Source organism: Podarcis liolepis (genome assembly GCF_965112155.1).
Source record: "Podarcis liolepis genome assembly, chromosome: Z".
Classification (NCBI taxonomy): domain Eukaryota; kingdom Metazoa; phylum Chordata; class Lepidosauria; order Squamata; family Lacertidae; genus Podarcis; species Podarcis liolepis.
In genome coordinates, this window is record NC_139570.1 from 25,671,283 (window position 1) to 25,695,944 (window position 24,662).

Here is a 24,662-nt window from a genome sequence, read left to right on the forward strand (position 1 = left end):
AAGAAAAGAAAGAGAACCCATTGTTTTTTCCTCATAAGCAATTATATGTAGATATAAGAGATTAATTTGTAGCAGAATCCATACATGCCTATTTAGAAATAAGGCCCTCTTAGTTCAGTAGTGTAGACTCCTAGGTAATTGGGAGAAAATTTTAGCCTAAATCAGTCAAAACTCATACATATAAACAGCAAAGGCAGCAATTTTACACTGCCAGTTAACTTAGAATTGTACTGCATGGAAACCAAATACAGTGGTACCTCTGGTTACGAACTTAATTCGTTCCGGAGGTCTGTTCTTAACCTGAAACCGTTCTTAACCTGAGGTACCACTTTAGCTAATGGGGCCTTCCACTGCCACCATGGTGCGATTTCTGTTCTCGTCCTGGGGCAAAGTTCTGAACCCGAGGTACTACTTCCAGGTTAGCAGAGTCTGTAACCTGAGGTGTTTGTAACCTGAGGTACCCACTGTACTGGAATCCTCTACCCACCTACCAAAAGTAAGCCCCCCCCTGAACTCAATAAGCAGACAAATAGATTGCACTGCTAGTTGAGTATTTGTATGAATTTTAACTGACCTGATTAATCTATGAAATGTGTATAAAATGTATGTTACACACACACACACGACTCAAGTGTGAGGGCCGCCATGTATACTGAGTTTCTGTAATGTTTTATTGATGTTATTGTATTTTTATTGTTTTTTTTAAAAAAAACATTCAGAAGGTCAACAGGCAAACAAAAATGGCATTAATAACAACATATATTTGAGGTTTTGATGCCCAAGCAGAATATAAATCCTGTTGAATGGATTAACATTAAACATACAGACACAAATTTTAGGGCTCCCATTTGATTAAAGAAACCCTGGCTTAGGGAGGAAAGCAGTATGCCCTTTCCCTGCCAGAGGACCACATTTCTTCTCATGGACAACCATTTGGGAATATAGCGGTATGGCCAGAAGCAAAAGTATGAGGAGGAGGAATGCAATCCTTACTTTTCTAGGCTGCATGACAGCCATGCAAATTCACAAAGAGGTTTCCATACACACACCCCTACATCCTACCGGCAAGCGGCTTTGAGGATGTACACCTGTCTAGGCAAAATTAGCGCCACCTGAGGAGGGGTTCCTACCCCTGCCGATTAATCGGATGGCCTTGAGCTGATTGATCTACCGCTACATCCCACACTGAGGGGAGGGCAGGGGGTCAGTGAAGCTGAGGGGGAAATGGGTGGCTCAGAGAAAAGGGAAGCTGGGCAACGCAGGTGACGTGTTAATAAAAGCGAGGTCAGAGGAATGCGACCCGAAAGCCAGCTTTGAAAGAAAAGGTGAAGTGAGATCCCCGCTTCCTGCTTCTACCCGACCGGGGAAAAAGCTTTCATCCCCTTTGGCGACGGCTGGAGGGAAGGAAGCAAACTGTCTTTCGCAAGGGCCACGCAGCATCACTCACCTCATGCGGCGGAAGGCAGAGGCGACCCCTTTCCGGCATATATATATGTACCCTATATATAGGGTGGGCAGGTGAATAATCTCTCCCAAATAAAAATGGGCGGGAAGCGATCTCCTCCCCCCTCCCCTTAAGAAGCGGGGCGCCGCCAGGCGAATCTCACCGTGATGTGGGGCGGGGAACGAGCGAGAACTCTTTCCTGTCCCCGGCTGCCGTAACCGAATCTCTCCTCTCCCGCAACTGAAGCCGGTCCGCTGCCCGCCTCACGCTGTTTAAAATGGCTGAGGGGGGAAAGAAAGCGAAGCAAGACCACGGGAGAGGAGGCGGGGGCCGCGCCGGCTGAGGTAACACGGGGGCGGGGAAGTGAGGGGGAGGAGGGGGAGTGTGCCCCGGCGCGTGGACCAATCCGAAGCCTCGCTCAACTGATTGATGCGAAGGGCAGCCTCACAGAAAGGAGGAAGCAAGAGAGCGAGAGAGAGCGAGGGAGGGGAGGTTTGGTGGTGGTGACAGCGGAGCCGGCCGTGACGGTGTTGTCGTCTTCGTCGACGGCGTCGGCTGCTCAGGCGGCTGGAGGGTGAGGTGATGGGCTGGAGGCGGGCGAGGTAGGAAGAGAGCCTCGCCCAGAGAGGTGGCGACGTTCTCTTCAGAGGTGGCGGTGGGCGAGCGCGAGGTCTGACAGGAATTCAAGCTATTCTCTCGATCTGGGTTGTTGGTTTTTGTTTTTTTGACCGCCAACGTATAACAGATCAGACATATATATGCCTCTCATAGGTTTATTTATTAAATTTCTATACAGCCCTTCATCCAAAATATTATTTGTGTGTGTGTGTGTATGAACATTTGTGCCCTACTCTAATGTAGTCAGAAAGGCTGCCAGAGCAGCATACATAGTCAGTTAAAACAAAGCAGTCCCTACCCTCAGGGTAACAACAACAACAATAAAGAAAAAGTACACCGCACACAAGGAAAAAGGGACAGGGAGGGAAGAGGAAAATAAAAACAAGTCTGTGAACTTGCTATCTAGAATAATAATAATAGTAATAATAATAATAATAATAATAATAATAATAATAATAATAATAATATATTATTTATACCCCGCCCATCTGGCTGGGCCTCCCCAGCCACTCTGGGCGGCTTCCATAGAAACCAAAAAGACAGTAAAATATCACACGTTAAAAACTTCCCTGAACAGGGCTGCCTTAAGATGTCTTCTGAATGTCAGGTAGTTATTTATCGCTTTGACATCTGCTGGAAGGGCGTTCCACAGGGCGGGCGCCACTACCGAGAAGTAGCTTTGCTTCTCGCAATGAGGGAACCGCCAGAAGGCCCTCAGCGCTGGACCTCAGTGTCCGGGCAGAATGATGGGGGTGGAGACGCTCCTTCAGGTATACTGGGCCGAGGCCGTTTAGGGCTTTAAAGGTCAGCACCAACACTTTGAATTGTGCTCGGAAACGTACTGGGAGCCAATGTAGGTCTTTCAAGACCGGTGTTATATGGTCTCGGCGGCTGCCCCCAGTCACCAGTCTAGCTGCCGCATTCTGGATTAGTTGTAGTTTCCGAGTCACCTTCAAAAGTAGCCCCACGTAGAGTGCATTGCAGTAGTCCAAGCGGGAGATAACCAGAGCATGCACCACTCTGGCGAGGCAGTCCGCAGGCAGATAGGGTCTCAGCCTACGTACCAGATGGAGCTGGTAAACAGCTGCCCTGGACACAGATTTGACCTGTGCCTCCATGGACAGCTGTGAGTCCAAAATGACTCCCAGGCTGCACACCTGATCCTTCAGGGGCACAGTTACCCCATTCAGGACCAGGGAATCCTCCACATCTGCCTGCCTCCTGCCCCCCAAAAGAATGGTACATGCCCATAGGCGCCGACTCCATGGGGCTTGAGGGGGCCCGAGCCCCCTCAAAAATTCGTTTGGGGGGGCTCTGCCCCCCCAATAATCTCCGGCGCCCCTCCAGCAGAGCGCCATCGCCGCCCCTCCCCCAGCCCAAAATGCACAGGGTCGGGCTGCATGCCTCCTGCCCTCCCTCCCGAGCAAAAGCTCCACCTTCGGAGCTGATTAATAGGAGCAGCACGCTCTCCCCTATTCGCTCACGAGGAGGCGGTGCCACTTTATTTGCATATTCATGAGCTTATTTATTATTCATGAGCTTTCCCGGGCCCCCCCAATATTTTTTATAAGTCCCCGTCCCTGTACATGCCTTGGTTATCTCCCGCTTTGACTGCTGCAATGAGCTTCTACATGAAGGTGACTTGGATACTACAATTACTCCAGAATGCAGCTGCTAGACTGGTGACTAGGTGTGGCCACCAGGACCATATAACACCAGTCCTAAAAGACCTATGTTGGCTCCCAGTATATTTCCATGAACCATTCAAAGTGTTGGTGCTGACATTTGAAGCCCTACATGCCCTTGGCCTTGTATATCTGAAGAAGTGATTCCACCCCTGTCATTCAGCCTGGACACTGAGATCCAACTCCAAGGCCTTCCTGGCGGTTTGGGAGAAGTGAAGTTACTTGGAACCAAGCCCAAGGGCCTTCTTGGTAGTGGGGCCTGCTCTGTGGAATGCTGTCCCATCATATATCAAGGAGATAAATAACTGACTTTTAGAAGACATCTGAAGGCAGAATGTGTAAAGGAAGTTTTTAATGTTTAATGGTTTATGGTTTTTTAAATATTTTGCTGGGAGCCGCCCAGAGTGGCTAGGGCAAAATTATAATTGTTCATTAACAGCAACAATGATAATTTTGGTACACAAAAAATCATCATAAAAGGACAAATAAAACAGTGGCTTCCCCCAGTTAAATTAATTTAAGGACAAATCAAATAGTGGCTTCCCCCAGTTACGGTAAATTAATTTAAGCACACAATGAAATATTCAAGAAAATTACTTCATGACCCCCAGTTAAGAGCACAAGAAAGTTAAGTGAAATCTAACTGGATAATCATGTGAGTTAAATCCATTAGCAGTACTATGAACAATGTAACAGTACAATAAAGTTGTAGGGTGTATGGGGTGTTAGGGGAGGAGTAGTACCTCTGGTGGGGAATGCATCATGCTCTATTTGGGGTAAATTGTCCTCCTTTGATCCCTACCCCACACTCAACTCTCACCTGTGTCTCCTAGAAGCTGTCAGCATGCGACTGCGGTCACCCCCCAGTGTGGTTGCCATATTTTGAAGAGTAAAAAAGATGATGCTATGACAGCCATTCAAAGGAAATAAATGCAATTTGTCTCAAATTTTACCCCTGAAAAAGAGTGTGTCCTGAAAAAAGAGGACACATGGCAACCCCCAGGAAATTGCTTCAACTGGCCAGCTAAACCAGGTGAGGGTAGCCGATTGGTCTCAAATCCTCGATGACTTCCCCTGCATGCGAAGACTCTGGAAGATTGAGCAGACAAAACCAATAGAGGGCCAATGGTCAAGGAGGTTTTTGCATGTGCTGTAGAGAGAAGTGAGGGGCAGATGGGACTTATCAACCTGGGAAGGTAGCCCATCTAGGAGAATGAAAACTTTGACCCTAAACCACCTCTGCTTTGTGGGATATCTTTGGAAGAAGAAAATGCTAAGGAATAAACCCTACACAAATCTAGAGTGGAGTCCCTAAGACAGTTGGATGGCACCTTGTATGCCTCCTTCTGTCAACTCTTGCAGCCAAGCTAGTGCCAACTGTATTCTTTCCTTTGGACTACATCACCGAGGCTGAGAAGGAGGCAGCCTATAACAACAACAACAATAATAATTTTATTATTTATACCCTGCCCATCTGGCTGGGTTTCCCCAGCCACTCAGCCTAGGACTCCATGCACCCTGTTCAGGCATGTGCGCTGGGGAAGTTCACTTTGGTGCTGCTAACGCAACGGTTTGACTTCACCCCCAGAGGCTCACTCACTGTCTCTTGAGAAAGAGGGGTACCAACACAAAACACAATAAAATCATGAAAACTTAATGTCGCCACAACCAATAATTTATTGAAAACCATGATAAAGTAGTGTAAAATCTCAAGCTATTAATCAAAATTATGTTATTAAAAATTATGATGGAAACACAGAATCTTGGATCATAAGATATATTTACTTGGACCGCAATCTGGTATTCATTTTCATTGGGAAAAGGCCAGTCTAATTTGGTGTGGCTTACTTCTGGCTACCATTACTTCTAGTATTATTAGTTCTCACTGTTACCGGTAAGTAAGTTCAGTGAAGGAAAGTTTCCCACCCATTCCTCCCCACAGCAGTCCCCTGTGCCAAATCCCTCATGTATTTATTTATTGCATTTATATCCCACCTTTTTCTTGCAAGGAGCTCAAGGATGCCCCTTCCTCTTTTTCTATAGTTATATTTACCCACTGTAGAAAAAAGAATGCAACAGCTATCCCTGCCCCCCACCCCACCCCAAAGCATGTTTGGGTGAAAAACTGGAATTCTGTGTGTAAAAGGACATAGGTTGGCTCTGGTACTGAATCACGCATCAGAAATGAGGACTCAGCTGGGTTAGAAACAGCTTAACTAACCAAATGCACCTGTAGTAGGAATGTTCACATGGAGAAGCCACACAAAGCCACACAAATAGTGTCACATGGTGACTTTGCATCTTTCCCAGTTAACAATGGATGATCACCAAATGGGTAGCAGAGAATGTGAACTGATTAGAGATGCTTTATACATTGTCCAAGTACAGACCCTCCAAGTGTCCCTATTTTCCAGAGACGTCCCTAATTTAGAAAAGCCGTCCCAGTTTCTGGTTTGATCCTGGAATGTCCTGCTTTTCCTTAGGACATCCCTATTTTCATTGGAGAAATGTTGGAGGGTATGGAATTATCCAACCCCCGAGCCATCTGAAGGCAATCCTGTATAGGGAAGGTTTGTTTAATGTTTTATTGTGTTTTTATATGTGCTGTAAGCTGCCCAGAATGGCTTGCGCAACCCAATAAGATGTGTGGGGTATAAATAGTAAAATTATCATTATGGAATGGGACGTCCCTATTTTCATCAGAGAAATATTGGAGGGTAGGCAAGTAATTAACACAGTACCCAAGTGGAGAGAATATGTATATCGGCCAGTCAGTGCACACACCAATTAATGTTGATACTCATGCAGATCAGCAATGCATATGGTGGTTGCATAGGAAGCAGAAACTGTACAGTTAGACTACTGAATAGGGTAACAGCTTTGCTGTGCAACTCTGTTCTTGTTTACTCAGAAGTAAGTTTCACTTTGCTCAGTTGGGCCTATTCTCTAGAACGTGGGTGAGCAGATCTTAGCCTTGTAGGATTAACGTTGGGGTTTTTGCCTTTTTAAGTTTATCCCTGACATCCACTTCAAGATGCAAAATAGTGGCTTAGCCAGATGGCTATGAAATAGAGTGCTTCTGAACAAATGCTCAGCCCAGGAATTTGAGATCAGTACCAGAACCAAGCTTACAAATACTTTCAGAGAAAAAAATCACTTCGGGTTTTCCCCCCAAGCATACATTTTCAGCAACCTAATATTATGTGGGGGCAAGCTTTTCAGTTGTTGCTATTGTTAGACAATTGGAAATCGATGTCACCTGAAGATCTACCAGTAGATGCTAATCTTCCTTCTTCCCACCAACACGGACCTAGAAAGTGTGTTTGGATTTCACCTTTAAACAGCTACTATTTGTAGCACGGAGAGAGGCAGGTATGTATTGACAGTTTCAATGACGTTTAAATCAGATCCGTTAGCTTAATATCCAGATTCCTCATTATTAAATCAAAGTCCACGGATGTCTGTTATTTGTATACTGTAATTGCAGCTCAATGCAGTTTAGAAATATAGATCCACTACTTATTCATACAATAAACTTCCTTGTGGGTTATTTTAAAATGTGTGAAATTGAAAAAGGGAAAAATAAACCCTTTTGCTCATCTTTAAGATTAATTTTTTACGCTAAACTTTCATTTGAGAAGTCACTTAATGAAATTGGCTGAACTCTTTCATAAACTCAGTAACTTGAGACTCATGAGAAAAGAGTGGGAAATGGAAACTAAAGTGTTGATATAAGAGGAACTAGAAAATGCAGCTAGGACAGATCTTTGTGCTAAAATGCACATTGTAAAAAAAAAATCTAAGTATTTATTTATTCCCATAGACGTTTTCAAATTCTGGATTAGTGGCCTTGTACACACTGGTATGAAATATTGTGTGCTCAATAGACTGGTTTGGCATGCAAATAATTGAAACTTGAACTCTTCCCATGATTTCATCCCCTCAACTTCCAGTTTAAAGACATGACCATATTTGGTGTAGGACTTCAGAACTGATTCTTTGGGGTTGAAGTTACGTACAAGATGTTATCAAATGAAAAGGAAGAACACAGTCAACAAGGCTTTGTTTTTCTGCTGTATATAGCACACAGAGGATGAAGAATCTCTCCCCACCCCCATTTCATCCAATCTGAGATCACAACAGTCACAGTTCCTTTTCTGACTACATAGTAAAAAAACAAAAAAACAAAACTGCAGCAAGCTATAGTGGAATTTAGTGATTCATTCAAAATTCGAATGAAGGTCCATTAAAATCAACAGGATGTGATTCTAATTGTTTTGGATGAGTATGCCAAATTCTTGAACTGTTTTGGGAAATACCAAGGCAAAATTGTTAATTGATTCCTAAGGCTTAAGCGCACGTTCCCTGCCTAATCCTTGAATGAAAACCCCACTTTCTACCTCCTCTCCCCTTTCAGTTACAACAGTGGATGGATGTGTTGTCAACATCCAGTTAAATCCTTCCTTATTCTTTCATGTGAGATAGAAATGCAATCTTAGCTTACAAGGTTGCATATATTATTAGCATGAGTGGATATGGTTGTCAGATACTGGATTTTTCATACCAGGCTTGCTGGATCATGTCAAGGACCTGTTTAGTCCAGCATTCTGTTATCACTATGGTCAAATGGATGCTTATGTCAGGCCTGCAAGCAGGATCTGAGCACAAATACACTCTTCCCATTGCAATTCCAAGCAGCTGGTATTCAATGGCATACTGCTTTCCCCCCCTGCTGCGCAAACTTTTCTCCCTCTTTGAGTTCATTCGCATTTCCATTTGCCCTGTAATTTCTTAGGCACGGGTCCAAAAGGTTCTTCCTTTGTCCTGTGTCCAGAAATCATGGGACAAGTAGAAGTGTGGATTTTTTTGTGAATAGTTTGTAAATACACCTTTGTTTCGTTTGCTGTTCTGTCATACAAGTGCACTAAAAAAAAAAAAAGCGGCCAACTTGTGCATGTAGTACCACGTTCAACTCCTAGCCCAGCCTTCCTCAGCCTGGTGCTCTCTAGATATTTTTGACTACAACTTCTGTCAGCTCCAACGAATATGGCTATTGTTCCAGGATAATAGGAACTGTAGTACAAAACATTTGAAGGGAACCGATTTCTTCTTCTTCTAAGAGTAGTCTCTGGTAAAAAGTCTGGAAAATACATTTTCCTTAAACTTGAATACCCTCTGCCCATCAGAGTACACAGTACTGTGCTAGAACTGACTCAGGATAAAGAAATTATGCCACACATATCTGTAATGTGTTCTTCAGAACCTCTTTGTTAACTAAAAAAGCAATCCAGCATTTATAAGGCAGTGGGTCATTTCCATGGCCTTAAATGGAAAGGTGAATTGTACAGTGGTACCTCGGGTTAAGAACTTAATTCGTTCTGGAAGTCTCTTCTTAATCTGAAACTGTTCTTAACCTGAAGTACCACTTTAGCTAATGGGGCCTCCCGCTGCCACCGCGATGCAATTTCTGTTCTTGTCCTGGGGCAAAGTTCTGAACCCAAGGTACTATTTCTGGGTTAGTGGAGTCTGTAACCTGAAGCGTCTATAACCCGAGGTATCACTGTATTGTTAATTGAACAGTTAGACTTCTTACTGCTTTCTGAGGGCCAAAATAGCTAAACTACAGGAAATCTGTGATCATATTCCCCAATGTTTTTTGGATTCAGTGTTGTAGTCTGCAACACTAAAATGAGATATAATCCTTCCCCTCATACTGTTTGCTAATCTAAATTGTGTGCACACGAACATAAACAAGTTGCTGTTTGTCCCATTGCGTGTCGAGGACCCCCAATACACCCCCCAAAAAAACACGGTTCACACATCCTTTTTGTTTTGGTTTTTGGCATAATTTTGGCCACAACTTTATTGAATTACAGTATGTACAGTGGTTGCTTAGGCGTTGGTTAGTGACTATCTGTTCCCACTTGGAGGTAGGAACAGAACTGACAACCACACCCTGTGAAAGTCAGTAAGGGCAAAAAATTTTGGGGAGAGAATAAAGCTGGGTGCTAGGTTCCCACCTCTCCCCAAATGCTCCCAGGGGCTCTTGTGTGGCCCTAGCTCTTTGCCAGGGATTCGGACAAAAGCATGGCGAGCCCCTGGATTCCTTTAACGGAATACCCTTGCAGAAGCATCATTGGAGGGGCAGGCACAGCCAACCACATCCCCTCCACCAACCAAAAAATTAACCAATGCCTAACTGCAACCTTACAAGTTGTGACGATTTGCTACGCAGTAGGCAAAACCCAAATGGCACCAGCCAATCAGCCAAATTGTATAATTCCTACCAGGCCCCTGCTCTAAAGCAGATGACCCCATGACAGGCATAGCAAGGTCAGCGCGAACAAACCCTAAAGAAAGGGAGGGTGGGTGGGTAATCCGATGTGCGCAGCAAAAAGAGGAAGCTCAACGCTGCGCACAGGGACCTATATAGCACCCCCATCAATCAAATAAAATGGCAACAATAAATTTCCCCCAGCAACATTGGAGGTGCCCAATCAAACTCATGGCCATCCAAACTAACCCGTCCAGCAACAGGGGAAGTCATGGTTACTCCCACCGCAACACGTGCTCTCTATGAAGGAGAACCCGCTTTGGAGAAAACATTTCCATATAGGCACAGAATAGTTAATGTTAAGTTGTGGATGAACATATCAGACACAGCGATTCTTCAAACAGCTCTTGTTTATTCACAGGCCAGAACAGAACTGAACAGCAAACAGCTCAGCCGGCCTGCTTTTATAGGCAGCCGGCTGTCAACATTGTAGCAACAACAACCCAGGGTTTCCTGCTTAAAGTAACCGACGTGTACCTGAGTGAAAACTATATACACACACGATACTCCTGGTGGCCAGGGTGAGAACTTCAATACATAACAGTTAAAGAAGGGAAGGGAGATTTACCGGTATATCGGAAAGTGACATTGGAGGAACAATTAACCCTACTCGTCCAAGCAGCTCTTTTTGTAATCTACTTTGTCTAGGTAAAGGGTAAAGGGACCCCTGACCATTGGGTCCAGTCGTGACCGACTCTGGGGTTGCGGCGCTCATCTCGCTTTATTGGCCGAGGGAGCTGGCGTACAGCTTCCGGGTCATGTGGCCAGCATGACTAAGTCGCTTCTGGTGAACCAGAGCAGCTCACAGAAACAGCGTTTACCTTCCTGCCGGAGCGGTACCTATTTATCTACTTGCACTTTGACATGCTTTCGAACTGCTAGGTTGGCAGGAGCAGGGACCGAGCAATGGGAGCTCACCCCGTCGTGGGGATTCGAACCGCCGACCTTCTGATCGGCAAGTCCTAGGCTCTGTGGTTTAACCCACAGCGCCACCCGTGTCCCTACTTTGTCTAAGGGAACACAATGAAATCAAAGGAAATCAACATGACTGGCCTTAGAGACAATGTGACCCTTCGGCTCATTGCCCAGTGTGTGTGTACTGCTCACCCAATCCTAATCTGCCCCTGAGTGAAGCATGCACTTTTCAAATTCTAATGAATTATGAAAAAAAATATTATGAAACATTGCAGACCCAAAAAATAAGCCATAAGTATTTCTAGTGCCTTCAACATACTGCCATTTTAATTTTCCCATTTCTATTATTGGCCATCATTCTATTATTAATGGATGAAACAAAGTTCCTAGCAGACCCTAATTTCAATCATCTGCCTCCTTCCACACTCCACCTTAAGACTCTAAATGTTTGTCCTGTTTTTATTTCATCTTAGAATGGGTGGGTGGCTGTGATGGAGATTAACCCATTTATGATATTTTATTCTGTTTTTTTAGCATGCTTGTGTCATTTTTATTGTATTTTTGCTTTGTACATGATTTGGGGGTTTTTGTAGTGAGAAGTGATCTCTATAAATTTAACAAACCTAACTTTCTAACCTGATGTAGATTTGTTGGCTTTGCTGGTCCATTTTTTTCTTCTTCTCCTACTTCCTCTTTGTTTACTATCTAGCCTATTGTGTTCTGGGAAACGCCTGCACACTATTTTGTAACATTTTAGTTAGACTAATAATGGTAATGCTAATAATGGTATCGCCCTAATGTGGATTTTGGATTCCCCCCCCCCTTACAGGCCAGCATAACTACCTGTTGTGTGTGTTTACCAAACACTATGTAAGCTTTCAAGTTCTGCAAAACTCTTCAGAACGTAAAGGCAGCAAAAAAGAGTAGGCTTCCATGTCCACAGGAATAATGATTTGGCCACTTTAGACAGTTAGTGATACAAAATATGTAGTACTTCAGACCCAGTGTAGTGGCCATGATGGCCATGTCAAAGATGATTTTAAAGGGGTTTAGATAAATTTATGGAGTGTATGCCTAAAACTCTTATTTTCCATGATAGCTTAAGTGCAGTCTTCAGGTTCAGCGTACCTCTGGATACCAGTTGCTAGAAGGCATCTGGTGGGGGAGTACTGTTGCCTTCTGACCTTGCTTATGAATATCACAAAAGCTTCTGGCTGGATGTCCACAAGCAGTGCTGGAGTAGATGGACCCTTCGTCTTATCTAACAGGTCAGGGCACTTGTTTTTACACAATAGCTAACTGGTCAATAGAATCATAACCCTATGCTTGTATGTGAGATCCAAGCATAATTTTAAAAGTCATATTCTTGTGCTGTTGCCTATGCCAATGGTGTGGCATTCAGTCTGGATATACTTCTATAATGTATGGTTGAGTTCACTCAGTGATGGTTGGAAAGTACATGCCCGGATATACTCAGTTTATTTTTATTCTGCAACATGTCTACATCTTTCAGACCCGAGTCCTGGTTTGAATACAAGTCATTGCAGGCTACTGCTTTTCCTCTGCAACACTATCACCACAGCTGGTTTCTGTGCCATCAAAATATTCAGGCACATGCTGCTGTATCACAGAGAAAATTGGCTAGTGGTGAAAGAGATTATTGTGGGCTGAAATGGAAGGCAGGAGGAGACTGAAACACCTCTCCTGTCCACTGCTCTGTTGAAAATGGCACCTTTCCCCCCACTAGCTCTGTCATGACGAGGGTTCAACCCTTAAAAACAGCTCTGGATACTTTTTTTTGGGAACAAACCGTTTCTGCTGGACATGTCAGGGCACATCAGGAATTTTCTTGATGTATGGCAAGCCTTTGGAGGGGCTGCAAAAGTAGTTGTTTTGCTGCTACTGACTAACTCACCTATGCCTCTAGAAACTGTGGAGACGTTTGGGTCTGATATGGCTTTAGGGGAAGCAGAAGCAGCAGGGATTGCATGTCATATAGAAATGTTGTTTTGTAGAAACATTTCATTCTGAATTTTATTTTATTATGAAAACTTAAAAAAGATCAGGCTGTGACCAACAAAACCCAGACAAATAGATCCAAGCCAGAAGGTCTTCTATGCATTGACATTGCCTTTTGGAAATATATCCTTGACTCACTTCATAACTGTATGATGATAAGTTAAATTATTCATACAAGAACAGAAAACTCATCTATAGGCACTGAGAACTTGTAGTTTCATCAATTGCCGAACAGCAGTTTTGCCGTCACATACCCTTGAAGTCTATTTTTGACTTCTGATTTGGCATGAGTACCATCTCTGTGTGCTTATATGCTTGCAATCATGGTGTATTATAAATAGCCAGCAAAACACATCTCTGCAGTGGAAGTGCAGCTTTGTAATATGCTTGTATATAACAGCAAACACCAGTTTTAAGCCATGAGATGCCAGTGACCAGCATTAACCTTCGGCCTAGTGGGAATGAATAACTAGCAACAGATATGTCACACTGGGCTGCCAAAGCATGTGTTAAAGACTTGCCTTGCTCTAGATGTCTACAGCATGTCACATAACCAGTGACTGAGAGCAGCAAAGAAGGCAGCAAGAGCATGCCAGCAAATTCTTTAAATACATTTCATCATTTTTCATATCAACATAGATTTCTAGCTACAGCTAATGACTTGGTTTTGCAAGTGAACTACTTCTCAGAAGAATCATAAATTTGTAGAGTTGGAAGGTACCCTGTGAGTCATCTTGTCCAACCCCCTGCAATGAAGGAATCTTAACTAAAGCATTCATGACAGATGACCATCCAGGCCCAGTGCCACCAAGCAGGTCATGCTCCCCTAAATCCACTTCTGCTTAAAACTAGGTTGCCCAGTCATCTAACATCCTGAGATAGAAGTTCTCTGCGTAGTAATCCAGTGTGTCTAAAGCATAGAGTACAATGACTTATGCTTATGATGTCTGTTTACAACATCACTATCATAGAATCATAGAACTGTAGAATTGGAAGGGACCCCAAATAGTTCCACCCCCTGCAATGCAGGAATATCAACTAAAGCATCCATGACAGATGGCCATCCAACCTCTACTTAAAAACCTCCAAGGAGGGAGAGTCCACCACCTTCCAAAGGAGTCTGTTCCACTGCTGAACAGCTCTTAGCATCAAAAAGTTCTTCCTGATGTTTAGTCGGAATCTCATTTCTTGTCATTTGAAGCCATTTGTTTGGGTCCTACTCTCAAGCAGGCGAAACTTGCTCCGTCTTCTATTAGATATTTGAAGGTGGCTATTGTATCATCCACATATTTGATGAGTAAGCCAGATGTGTCCCCCCTCCTCTGATATTTGTGCATCTGGTTCTTCCTGCCTAAGTGCAGAACCTTACATTTGTCCTTATTGAAATTCATTTTGTTAGTTTAGGGCTAGTTCTCCAATCTGTTAAGGTCATCTTGAATCCCGATTCTGCCTTCTGCTGCATTAGTTACCCCTCCCCAGGGGTGTAATCTCGCCCTCAGGATTGTGGAGGCCTGCCGCCATAACAGGGATGCATGACGTCACATACACACACCTGCACATAATGTGTGTGATGTCACACACAAGACACGCAACATCACATCACGTTGGGGGAGGGGGAGAAATTCATTTTCATTTCATTTATTTATTTACGGCTATTAGCCCATAAAATATGTACAAACATAAAAAAGCACAAAGGCTTAAAAACCGAAATATCTGACAACAGAAGGTGAGCACTGCGATGCAAGGGTGGGTCATTGGGCAGAGCCAAGTAACAGGATGTGGCCCGGAGAGCTCCAAGGGACGGTTCACAGAAAAGGAAAACTGAAGACGAGATCCGACATGCACTCTCATCATAACTGTCCGATTAGATTTTGATGTTGATGTTGTTGTTGTTTTTTGGTGGTTTTTGCGTGTGAGATAACCGCATTCAGGAATCTCGCCACCTGCAGAGTAACAGAAGGATCTGTATCCTGCAAAAGCAGTGCGGCGTGTGACTCAACAGGCCTGCTAACCAAGCGCAGTAAAGCAGGGCCCAGGAATTTAGTCCTGGCTATGGTATGTAGGGGACAGTTGAACATTATATGTGGAAGAGATTCAACAGTTTTCCCATCACACACGCATAGCGGAGACACCAAACCCTTGGAAAATCTGTGGCTCAGCAGGTTCGATGGAAGGACATTGAACCTTGCACGAATAAATGCAAGTCGGTGTGGTACTGATGAAAGAGATGACATGTATGATGGAAGGTCAAGTGGTGGGGTTATTCCGTGATACCTGGGGGAGCAGACACCCCCACCTCTGGCAAGGTTGTGTTGATTTTCAATGTCTGCTAATCTTTGCTCAATGAGGCTTTTAGCTGAGCGTAAGTTCATCTTTAGGGAGTCCGCTGGGGAAATTCCGATGCTCAGAAGTTTGGCATGGATTTTTCCTACCCACGGATTAACAAATTCGTCCCGCCAGAGGCACTGAAAAAGGTAATGGTCGGGAAGCCTATGCCAGCTGGTCAGCCAATAGCCAAAGACTCGCTTCCAGATGACAGTCTCCAATGTTGCAATCCTTAACTCCAGACGTATGGCTGCGTTGCTCACACACATGGGGAGTTTCAGGAGGCGACGGAGAAACTGATTCTGCAATGTCTCCAGCGATGTTAAATTGGACCCAGGGGCCCAGAGCGGGGCAGCATAGCAGAGGGTGGAAACCACTTTTGCGTGGTATACCTTCAATGCAGAGGGGATGTGGGAGGCTCCGTCAGCCGCAAAAAATTGGAGTAGAGCATAAAGTATTGTTTTCCCTTTGTTTAGTAAATACTGTATCTGTGGCTTCCAGCTTAGGTTGTAGTGAAAAAAGACTCCCAGGTATTTAAATTTGAAAACCTGTTCTAATTGGACTCCATCTAATTTCCAGCTGTAAGTTTTCCGAGACCTGGTAAAGACCAGGACTTTAGATTTCCCATGATTAATTGTCAGATGGTTGAGTTTGCAATAAGCCGCAAAAATCTTTAGAGCTCTGCATAAACCGACTCTAGAGTAGGAAAGGATCGCTGCATCATCGGCGTATAGGAGCAAAGGGCAGCGAAAATCGGCTAGGCGGGGGGCATGAATGTTGGCTTGAGACTCATTCAGAAAGAGCTTCATATCACTAATAAACAGGTTGAAGAGGAGTGGAGCCAAAATGCAGCCTTGGCGCACACCTCTATTTATTGGGACCTCGTTGGATAGGTTTCCCGCAGGTGTGAGTCTCACTCTAGCCGACGACCCGTGGTGTATGGGGGAGGGGGAGCTCCTCCAAAAACGCAGTGCAACATTGCATGTTGTGCATGTGACATCATACACACTATGTGCAGGTGTGTGCATGTGACGTCACACATCTGTGTTGCAGCTGATGGCGACTCTTCCATCTCCTCTCCCCGACCAGTGAGGTATCCTTTTTCGTGGGGAGGGGCTCAGACTTGGAGGTAGAGAGACTCTACCTCCATGTCTGAGCCCCACCCAGAAAAGGGTGGCTCGCTAGCTGCGGAGGATGGAACTGAACTGATTCTCGGGGGCTGTGCCGCAGAGGCTGGCTGACTGCCTCTCTCCCGCTTTGCTCATTGACTTTGTGGGTGCCCAAGCACCCACGGCCCACTGAAGTTGGCTCTTATGCCCCTCCCAGCTTAGTATCATCCACATATTTGATGAGTATCCAGGCTGACCTGACAGAATATGCATCCTGCAACTAATTATGGTTATTTGTGCAATTGTGAGCATGAAGTAAAGTCAAAGAATCTCTCATTTAAAGAATCTCCATAGCCCACCTTCTGGAAAGTGCTATCCCGATGCCTTATATTATTTTGGTGATAGTGAATACTTTTCTGACAACCAATGGTGCCTAATTAAAATACTGGATCCAGGTTATGAAACTTCAGACCTGCACCTCCCTTGTTTTCCTGCCCCTCCTACTCTCAAATCTTTTTCGGGAATTGACCCACCAGTAATAGGTGAGAGACAAGCAAAACAGAAATGCAATTTTTTTCTGGATTTTTTGCTTTTTGTCAACTCAAAGGATGTTTCATAACCTGCCTATGTCTGTTTATTGATTTGCAAGCCTGGGCATCTCAATCCAGCTCTGTTTTTCCCCCCTTTGGTTGTCACCTGGTTAACTAAAAAGGCATTTTTAATTTTTACTCCTAAAACAATGAGAGCACAACTGGCAGGTTTCTGCTTGTCTAACATGTTGTAATTAATGATTCAATTCAGACTTTGATCTATTACATCTCTTAGTTTCTTGCCAGTTGTAACAAAGGTCAGGAGCTATGGAGTTCATGGTATTTCACCCATATAGCATTGTTATCCATTCACCATGGCACCTCTGTAGGAATAAGATGGTGAGAGAATTTGAATGCACATGCATTCTTTTGTGATAGAAATGTGTGTGAAGCTAACACCTAGATGTTCTTTAAGATAAAAATAACTCAGATAAAAACCGCTCATATGCATAGTTGTTGTGATTAGAAATGCACAACTCTTTAGCAATATGCAGGCAGCCAGATTCTAAGAATGTTTCTTCAGAAATAAATACCACTGAGTTCCATTGTATTTGGGACTAAGCTCCTTTGAAGCTACAATAACAATACTGTAGTGGGTCCTGTTAGGTGTACCTGTGAACCAAGGTATTCTTAGCTCCTTATGGGACTCAGCATGAGTGCTCCCAGGCAAAGGCTTTCCTGAGTGGCCATCATGCTGAATCAGTTTGTGTTATAACAGCTATCAAGAGCTATGTGGCAAAAAACAGTAATATCAAAACTCCACAAAGTCAAGCACTGGTAGCACTAACCCTGCATGGTAGTTATGGCTAGTGCATGAGATATGTCCCCCTCCCACTTCCTTTTCTAGTTTGATAGTATCTTACGCTGAATTTCTATTCATTTATGTATGTAAAACATTTTACCTTGCTTTTCAGCTTATTACCTCTTATCTGCCTGCCCCCCACACCACTCAGGAAAATCGCAATGACATCAGTGCCAGGACAGCAGCTCTGCAGCACTGTCCCACCACACTGGCCACTCCTAAATATCAGCTTTGGACATGACAAGAAGTAGGGATAATAGGAAGTGCAAGCTTGTGACATTTCTTGCCCTCTTTATCCCTGCTTGTCCTCAACAACAGTCATGACACATTGTACTTGCCATCTGCCTCCACTGAGCGGCAACTTGGTGAAGGAAGTTGTCACACTACAAGTTATACAAAAGGGTTTTTGCATGGGGGTCAGCCGTAATGGATGCAGGCTGATGTTATCCACACTGCAGCTGTGCAGCATAAGTACTTTACGCCTCCATCATCACAGTATTGCAGCTGCTAAGCTTCGTGAACTGAGTCTTTTCATTTTGGTCAGTAACTTTCTGGACCTTCCACCTTCTTAGGCTTCTACTCAGCAGTGGCAGAAGAGAAATGTAGTGTTCCCACCCCACTCTTCCAGGTTATAACCATTACGGTCACAGCCAGTGTTGTATAGTGGTTAAGAGCGGTGGACTCGTAATCTGGTGAACCGAGTTCGATTCCCCGCTCTTCCACATGCAGCTGCTGGGTGACCTTGGGCTAGTCACACTTATTTGAAGTCTCTCAGCCCCACTCACCTCACAGAGTGTTTGTTGTGAGGGAGGGAGGGAAAGGAGAGTGTTAGCCGCTTTGAGACTCCTTTGGGTAGTGATAAAGCAGGATATCCAACCCAAACTCCTCCTCCTCCTCTTCTTCTTCCTCCTTCACTCACCTTCAGTCACAAAGTAGTTTTTTTAAAAGTCATACTTAAGATTACATTGCTGAGTTTTGATGCTTAAAGCAAGGATGAGGAATTTAAGGCCCTCCCAAGGCAGTTGGATTATAACTTCCATCAGCCCCAGCTGGTGATGGTGGGAGCTGTAGTCCAAAAACATCTCCAGGGCCGCAGATTCCCCATCACTGTCCTAAGGCATGTATAGTCATCAGAGGCATGGACAGCAACAGCAGAAAGGCCTGCAAATTGCATAAAGACAGACCTAGGCTTTTATCAGCCTCTTGTGTGCTGTGCTCTTGCCTGATCCCTGGCTCAAAAGACTAGAGGCACACCCACACCCAAGCACAGGGAACAGTGTACACTCTGTTAGATGCAAAACATGACGCAAGCTCTCACTTAGGACCTTCATTTGTGGCATCTTTAAGTACATAGCTAGCCACCACCCAGGTATGTGCCACTTCTTTGATGAGAGTATTAGGAACATGTTAGGCCACTATCAGAACCAGTGGCCCTCTATACATTGCTGCATCATAGCTTCCATGCACCATCCCTGCTTATTAGCCAAGGTTTCTTAGCCATTTCTGCACTTTTCTTTCCTGCTGCCACCCCACCCATCATGTATAAATTGGCCTCTACTTCACAGTTGAAATCTAAGCCTATACCTGTTTCACCCATTGGATTTATCAGAAAATAGCCATAGGAGTATCTTTCTTTTATTATTTTTGTGCCTTGTGAAGCTCTTTTATTAAGCTTTTTAGGATGTTTCTCAGCAGGTTATTCTTTATAGGCAGACCAAACATACTCTCTTGTCTATTTTACCTTAGCCTGAAGGAACAATACACGGTCTGTACAGTTGCGCGGAATGAAAGGCACACTTTATTCAGCAGATAACCACTACTTCGTGTTTAAAGTAATTAAAGTGACAGTTATACTAAATGTCCTTGTACTTATTCCTAGTACAAAGTGGTCCCTATTTTGACTTTTGGGAATGCTTTGTTATAATTTTGTGTGGGCACACACGGACACATGTCCATGATAAGATCCCACTTTACAGGCTTCAACCCATCTTCAGTGAATCCCTCTGTCATCCTGGTTCTGTCTCCTAAGCTGAGTTCTTTTCCCTCTTGGGAGGCATGGATGGGGAACTCAGCAGTGGAGAATGATCAAAATTGATGCTTGAGATGGGCTGCGCCATTCTGACTCTTTATAATTTGAGCAGAAGTGATTGCATTTGTGAACATATTTGCTCTGAATGTTTGTTCCATCCCTATCACAGAAAAAAGGTCTTCACTTGCCACCAAAAATTGTAGGTGGCAGGCAAGTTTCCAGGGGAGACAATGCCTCTCTGTGGTCTCTTGCATAACCCTAGAGTGCCTCTTCCCAACCTCCATTGACCTAATCTCTGAAGGCAGATGCATCTGGAGAGGGACCTCTGATGATAAATCTGATGCACTGGCAATCTTGTCCCTTGGCGTCCTTGCCTCCAGAGATCTTTTATTATTGAGCCTGCTTAGATATGTAACACAGCTTATTTTATTGACTGGATGATTTTATTGATTGACCTTCTTTTCCTCCCGAAGGAATACACTGTGGAACAGTTAAAACATGCTGGGAACAATTGAGTTAAAAACATTCTAAAAGCAGCTACAGTTAAAAAAAGTTATTCTATCCAATAATCTTGGGGTTGCTAGGAACAGTATTCTTCAGCAACAAGAATAAACTTTGCCTTCAGTTCAGAATATAAAGAGCTGTATAGTTAGTAATGTTAAAGATATTCTACTCCTTAATAGAATATCTATTAAGAGGATATCAAGAATATCAAGAGGGAGGTGGCAGCAGACTTAGGTAAACCTCAGGGTTTGCAGAAGTACCAAAAAAACTTAGGGGGGAGGGGAACTCATGTGTGAAATCCCTTCAATGAAGACCGAGCATGCCCAGTGGCCATGGAATGCTGGAGGAGTTGGCACGAAACCTCCAAGGGCGAGGGTTAATAGAACGGAATATCCTGGAACAGAGCAGAGTTCCGGACAGCCAGCTAGGAACAAAACACTCCACAACACTTTATTGCAGGTCCCACTTGCATTATTTTTTTGTCATGTTGAAATTCATTGTATTTGTCATAATTTAAAGCCACAAGGGATAAAAATGAAAAAAAAAATAGAAAAATACAATAATAGGACAACTATGAATTAAAGGTCATTTCTTCAGTATTTTAGAAGAATTACAAAATAGAATCGGTGAAAGCCTCTCATTCAGGTACTTGTCGCTTCCATTGTCTTTACAAAGCAAGTTTATTTCAGTAGCTCCTTATCAGGCAATCTATTTCCATATTGGTGACGGCAGCATATTTCTGAACAGTTGGTTCTTGTTGCTGCGGACAAGAAAAATATGCAGGCTGGGAGGCACAAATTGTGCTGCTCTTGTTCTCTTCCTACCAAGAGATTCGTACCACCCTCCCTCAGTGAAATAAATTATCCTTGAGTCAGCACTACCATCCCAGAGGAGAGTTTCTCCCCCACCGCTTCCCAGACGGGACATAATAATCTATCATTCATTGTCTTGTTGAGGAAGGCTAACAAAGCGGCTGCCTTGAATTCATGCAACTGGAGCATTACGCATTCCTGTGCCTTTAAGATGAAAGCGGTTGCTATGGCTGCAGTGACGTGGTGCCACTGATGGAAGGAAATCCATGAGTGTGTGTGTTGTCTTTGACAATTCATATGAGAAGCTGCATTGCTGGCTAATCCTACAAGAGAAAACAATGAGGGGTCTAAGATGACATTGGAGCTGACAATTCAGATAAACCTTCATTAGCCCAAGAGAGGGTCCTCTTTTTAGAAGGGCGGGAAGCCTACCCCCCAAAAAAAACAACCCACCCCTCCAACGTTTCACAGGTGAAAGTAGGCACACACTTGTAACAACCCCATTCTCATGTCAGCAATTATTTCCTGAGGCTTTGAATCACCACCATCATAATTTTGCTGAAGGATAATAATCTGTTTTGTTGTATTCATTTGCACTTCCTAGCCTGTCCTGTGCTCAGGGGTGCAGCTAGGTAACCTTAGACCCTGGACTTACTGGTCTTACAAGTGAGTAGAGTCTGCATCTGGTAAGAGTATTAATATGGCATGTGGGAGGAAGTAGCAGACATTTAAAGTGGGCTCTGTTAGGTGCTACACAGTTTTCAAATTTCATACCATGGCCAATTCCACATCTCTAGAATATAAAACTCTATAGCTATTCAGGTTTGTCTTCATCCTTGGGTGAAACACATTGTTCCTTGATAGGAAGAAAACACAGGAAATGATGCAGTTTTTAGATGAACAAAGCTGGATATTAGTTTTAGGTGGTATGCTAGCCTAATGAAGAGTTATAGAGAACTTGAAAGCTTGCATACTATCTTGTGACATTTTTGGTTGGCTACAATAATGGTAGGGACGCAGGTGGCACTGGGGTCTAAACCACAGAGCCTAGGGCTTGCCGATTGGAAGGTTGGTGGTTTGAATCCCTGCAATGGGGTGAGCTCCCGTTGCTTGGTCCCAGCTTCTGCCAACCTAGCAGTTCAAAAGCACGTCAAAGTGCAAGTAGATAAATAGGTACTGCTCCGGTGGGAAGGTTAACAGTGTTTCCGTGCGCTGCTCTGGTTCACCAGAAGCGGCTTAGTCATGTTGGCCACATGACCCAGAAGCTGTACGCCGGCTCCCTTGACCAATAAAGCGAGATGAGCGCCGCAACCCCAGAGTCCGCGACTGGACCTAATGGTCAGGGGTCCCTTTACCTTTTACAATAATGGTAGCCAAAGTCCTAATGAGGAGTTGTTGTTAATGAATTTCCTTACTGTTAAGCTGAGAGAGACCTCTGTTTGAAACCCGGGAGAGCCACTTTGTTTCAGTAGACAATACAGTTAGATGGACCAATTTATGTCTCAACGTAAGGCAGCTTCCTAGATTCCTATAGTTCAGTTGGTAGAGCATAAGACTCTTAATCTCAAGATTGTAGGTTGAGTCCCACATTGCAGGGGGTTGGACCCTCATAGTCCCTTCCAACTCTACAATACTATGGTTCTGTGGTTGCTAATTGCTGGAGACATCGTGGTGACTATGAATGAACATGTACCTGAGGAAGTTCTTCCCCTTGCAATCAAACAGTATATAAATGTAAATTATTAAAAAATAAAATAAAAGGTTGCTTCCCTGATTCCCAAAGTTCACTACCTCTGCCAAAATTAGGTTTGAAAGAAGTCTTCTATTGCAGTAAATAAAGTCAGTTGCACTGTGTACTTGGTTGCATTTTGTGTGTGATAGTATCTCCAGTTTGCAAATTTGTGCACAAGCCCAAAAAGATTGGCAACCCCTGCTAAAAATGATAGTCAAAGCATAATGCATTTGGGGTTTCTGATTACCTGATGTTCCTACCTCTCTCTCTCCCTCTCCCTCTTTCTCTGGGATCTCTCCGAATAGATGCAGCACATCTTGTGTGATTATATTCCTCTATGATGTTCTGTAGCCAAGCCTGCCTCCCACTCAGCTTCTTTGAATGAAAATTGTTGTGTGCCCAAGGAACATAAATTCACACCTGTTGCTATTCCATTTCTCCCAACCCTTCCGTTATGTGGCATATGAATGCAGGCGCTGTTCCTGTCCCAGCAGCTGGGGGCTCTGACTGCTGCTCCCTATAGGTCATTAAAGATTAACTTTTAATGAGAAACTAACACTTTCAATGTCAGTTTGGAGGGTATGAAAATAAGCAAATGCCAAGCGGGCACATTGGTGTCCCTTGTTCCTCAGCCTCTCCCATTTTTATTTTCTTTCTGCTGCTTGTTTCTCTCACCTTCAGCTCCCCTCCCTCTATTGACATTTGTTAGACTGTAAGGTCTTTGGGGCACAAAGCTGTTCTTTCTCCCCTCTTTGCAAGGGCCCACACAGTCATGATATTAGATCTATGAATGCATCTAGAAGTTCTGGTCTCCCACCTCTTTTAACGGCAGCAGCCAAAGGGGAACCCAAGCAGGATCTGGACTGCAGTGTGTAGGAAGTGAAGATTACCAGGGCCTCTGCTGTCTTAAATCTTCAACAGAGATGTGTGGCATGGAGCTTGGGAGAGATGTAAGCCCCCACCTTGAGAATTCTAGGGACATACCATAGCTGAGTGGCAGTAGAGCACATGCTGTGAATGAGAAAGTATCAGGTTCAATCCTTGTCATCATGTTAGTGGAAAGTGTGAAAAAACAAGCCTGAGACCCTGGAAGGCCACTACCAACTAGAATAGGCAATGCTGAGCTATGGCTTATCTACATTTACCTTCTTTCTTTCTTTGGCCCCATGAAGTCCCACTCTTTAGTCCTCAATCAGAGCAAATGTCAATTTGGGTTTTCTGTAGGTTGCTATTTGTTCTGATTAGACTTTAAAAGGCAGGGGTTTTTGTGGGGAAAGCTGTGGAGCAAAAAGAAAGGGTATGCTCAGACATGGAGCTTTAAATCGCAGACCATGCCTTGAAAGAGCAGAGGAAAGGTAAGTATGGATAATCCCCTAGATGGACGCACAGTCCAATTTGTCTTAAGGCAGCTCCCTGTGTTCCTGGGCTAAGTTCCTCATAGATCTATGTAAGACAGTAGCAAGGCCTAATGGATGACAGGAGAAAAAAGATCTATCTTTCAGAATAACGGACACCTTGCTTTGTTAAATAGTTCTGTACCACTCCTAGACTCTAGTAGGACTGAGATACCCTTAATTGCTAATTGCAAGTGCAGAGCTAGTGTGGCTCAGGTTGGGGCTTGAAGGTGGAAAACCCAGTTTAAAATCTCTGCTCAAACATGAAGCTCCCTAGAAAGCCTTGGGCAAACCACCATATCTCATCTTAACTGACTCACACAAGCATAGAACCCACAAAAATTATACTA

At 44.0% G+C, this 24,662-nt stretch overlaps 1 protein-coding gene and 1 long non-coding RNA gene across 9 annotated transcripts in view; one reads left to right on the forward strand and one right to left on the reverse strand.

Moving 5' to 3' along the window:
* The window catches only part of ACSL4 (acyl-CoA synthetase long chain family member 4), a 79,548-nt gene that overhangs the window by 44,016 nt on the left and 10,870 nt on the right, over positions 1-24,662 (reverse strand). For 3 of the 8 annotated variants that reach the window (XM_083485119.1, XM_083485125.1, XM_083485126.1), the window contains exon 1: positions 1,448-1,791. The exons of 2 other annotated variants lie outside the window; for them this stretch is intronic. The gene's annotated coding sequence lies outside the window, so the exon portion shown is untranslated. Of the gene's footprint in view, positions 1-1,447; positions 2,001-24,662 lie in introns of those variants that run through there. 3 more of the 8 variants (XM_083485123.1, XM_083485122.1, XM_083485124.1) reach the window with 3 other exon arrangements.
* Positions 1,963-24,662, forward strand: part of LOC310698359 — a 525,075-nt gene continuing 502,375 nt past the window's right edge. The window contains exons 1-3 of the long non-coding RNA XR_014521451.1: positions 1,963-2,046; positions 10,443-10,602; positions 12,114-12,264. This is a non-coding gene — a long non-coding RNA (uncharacterized lncRNA). The remainder of the gene's footprint in view (positions 2,047-10,442; positions 10,603-12,113; positions 12,265-24,662) is intronic.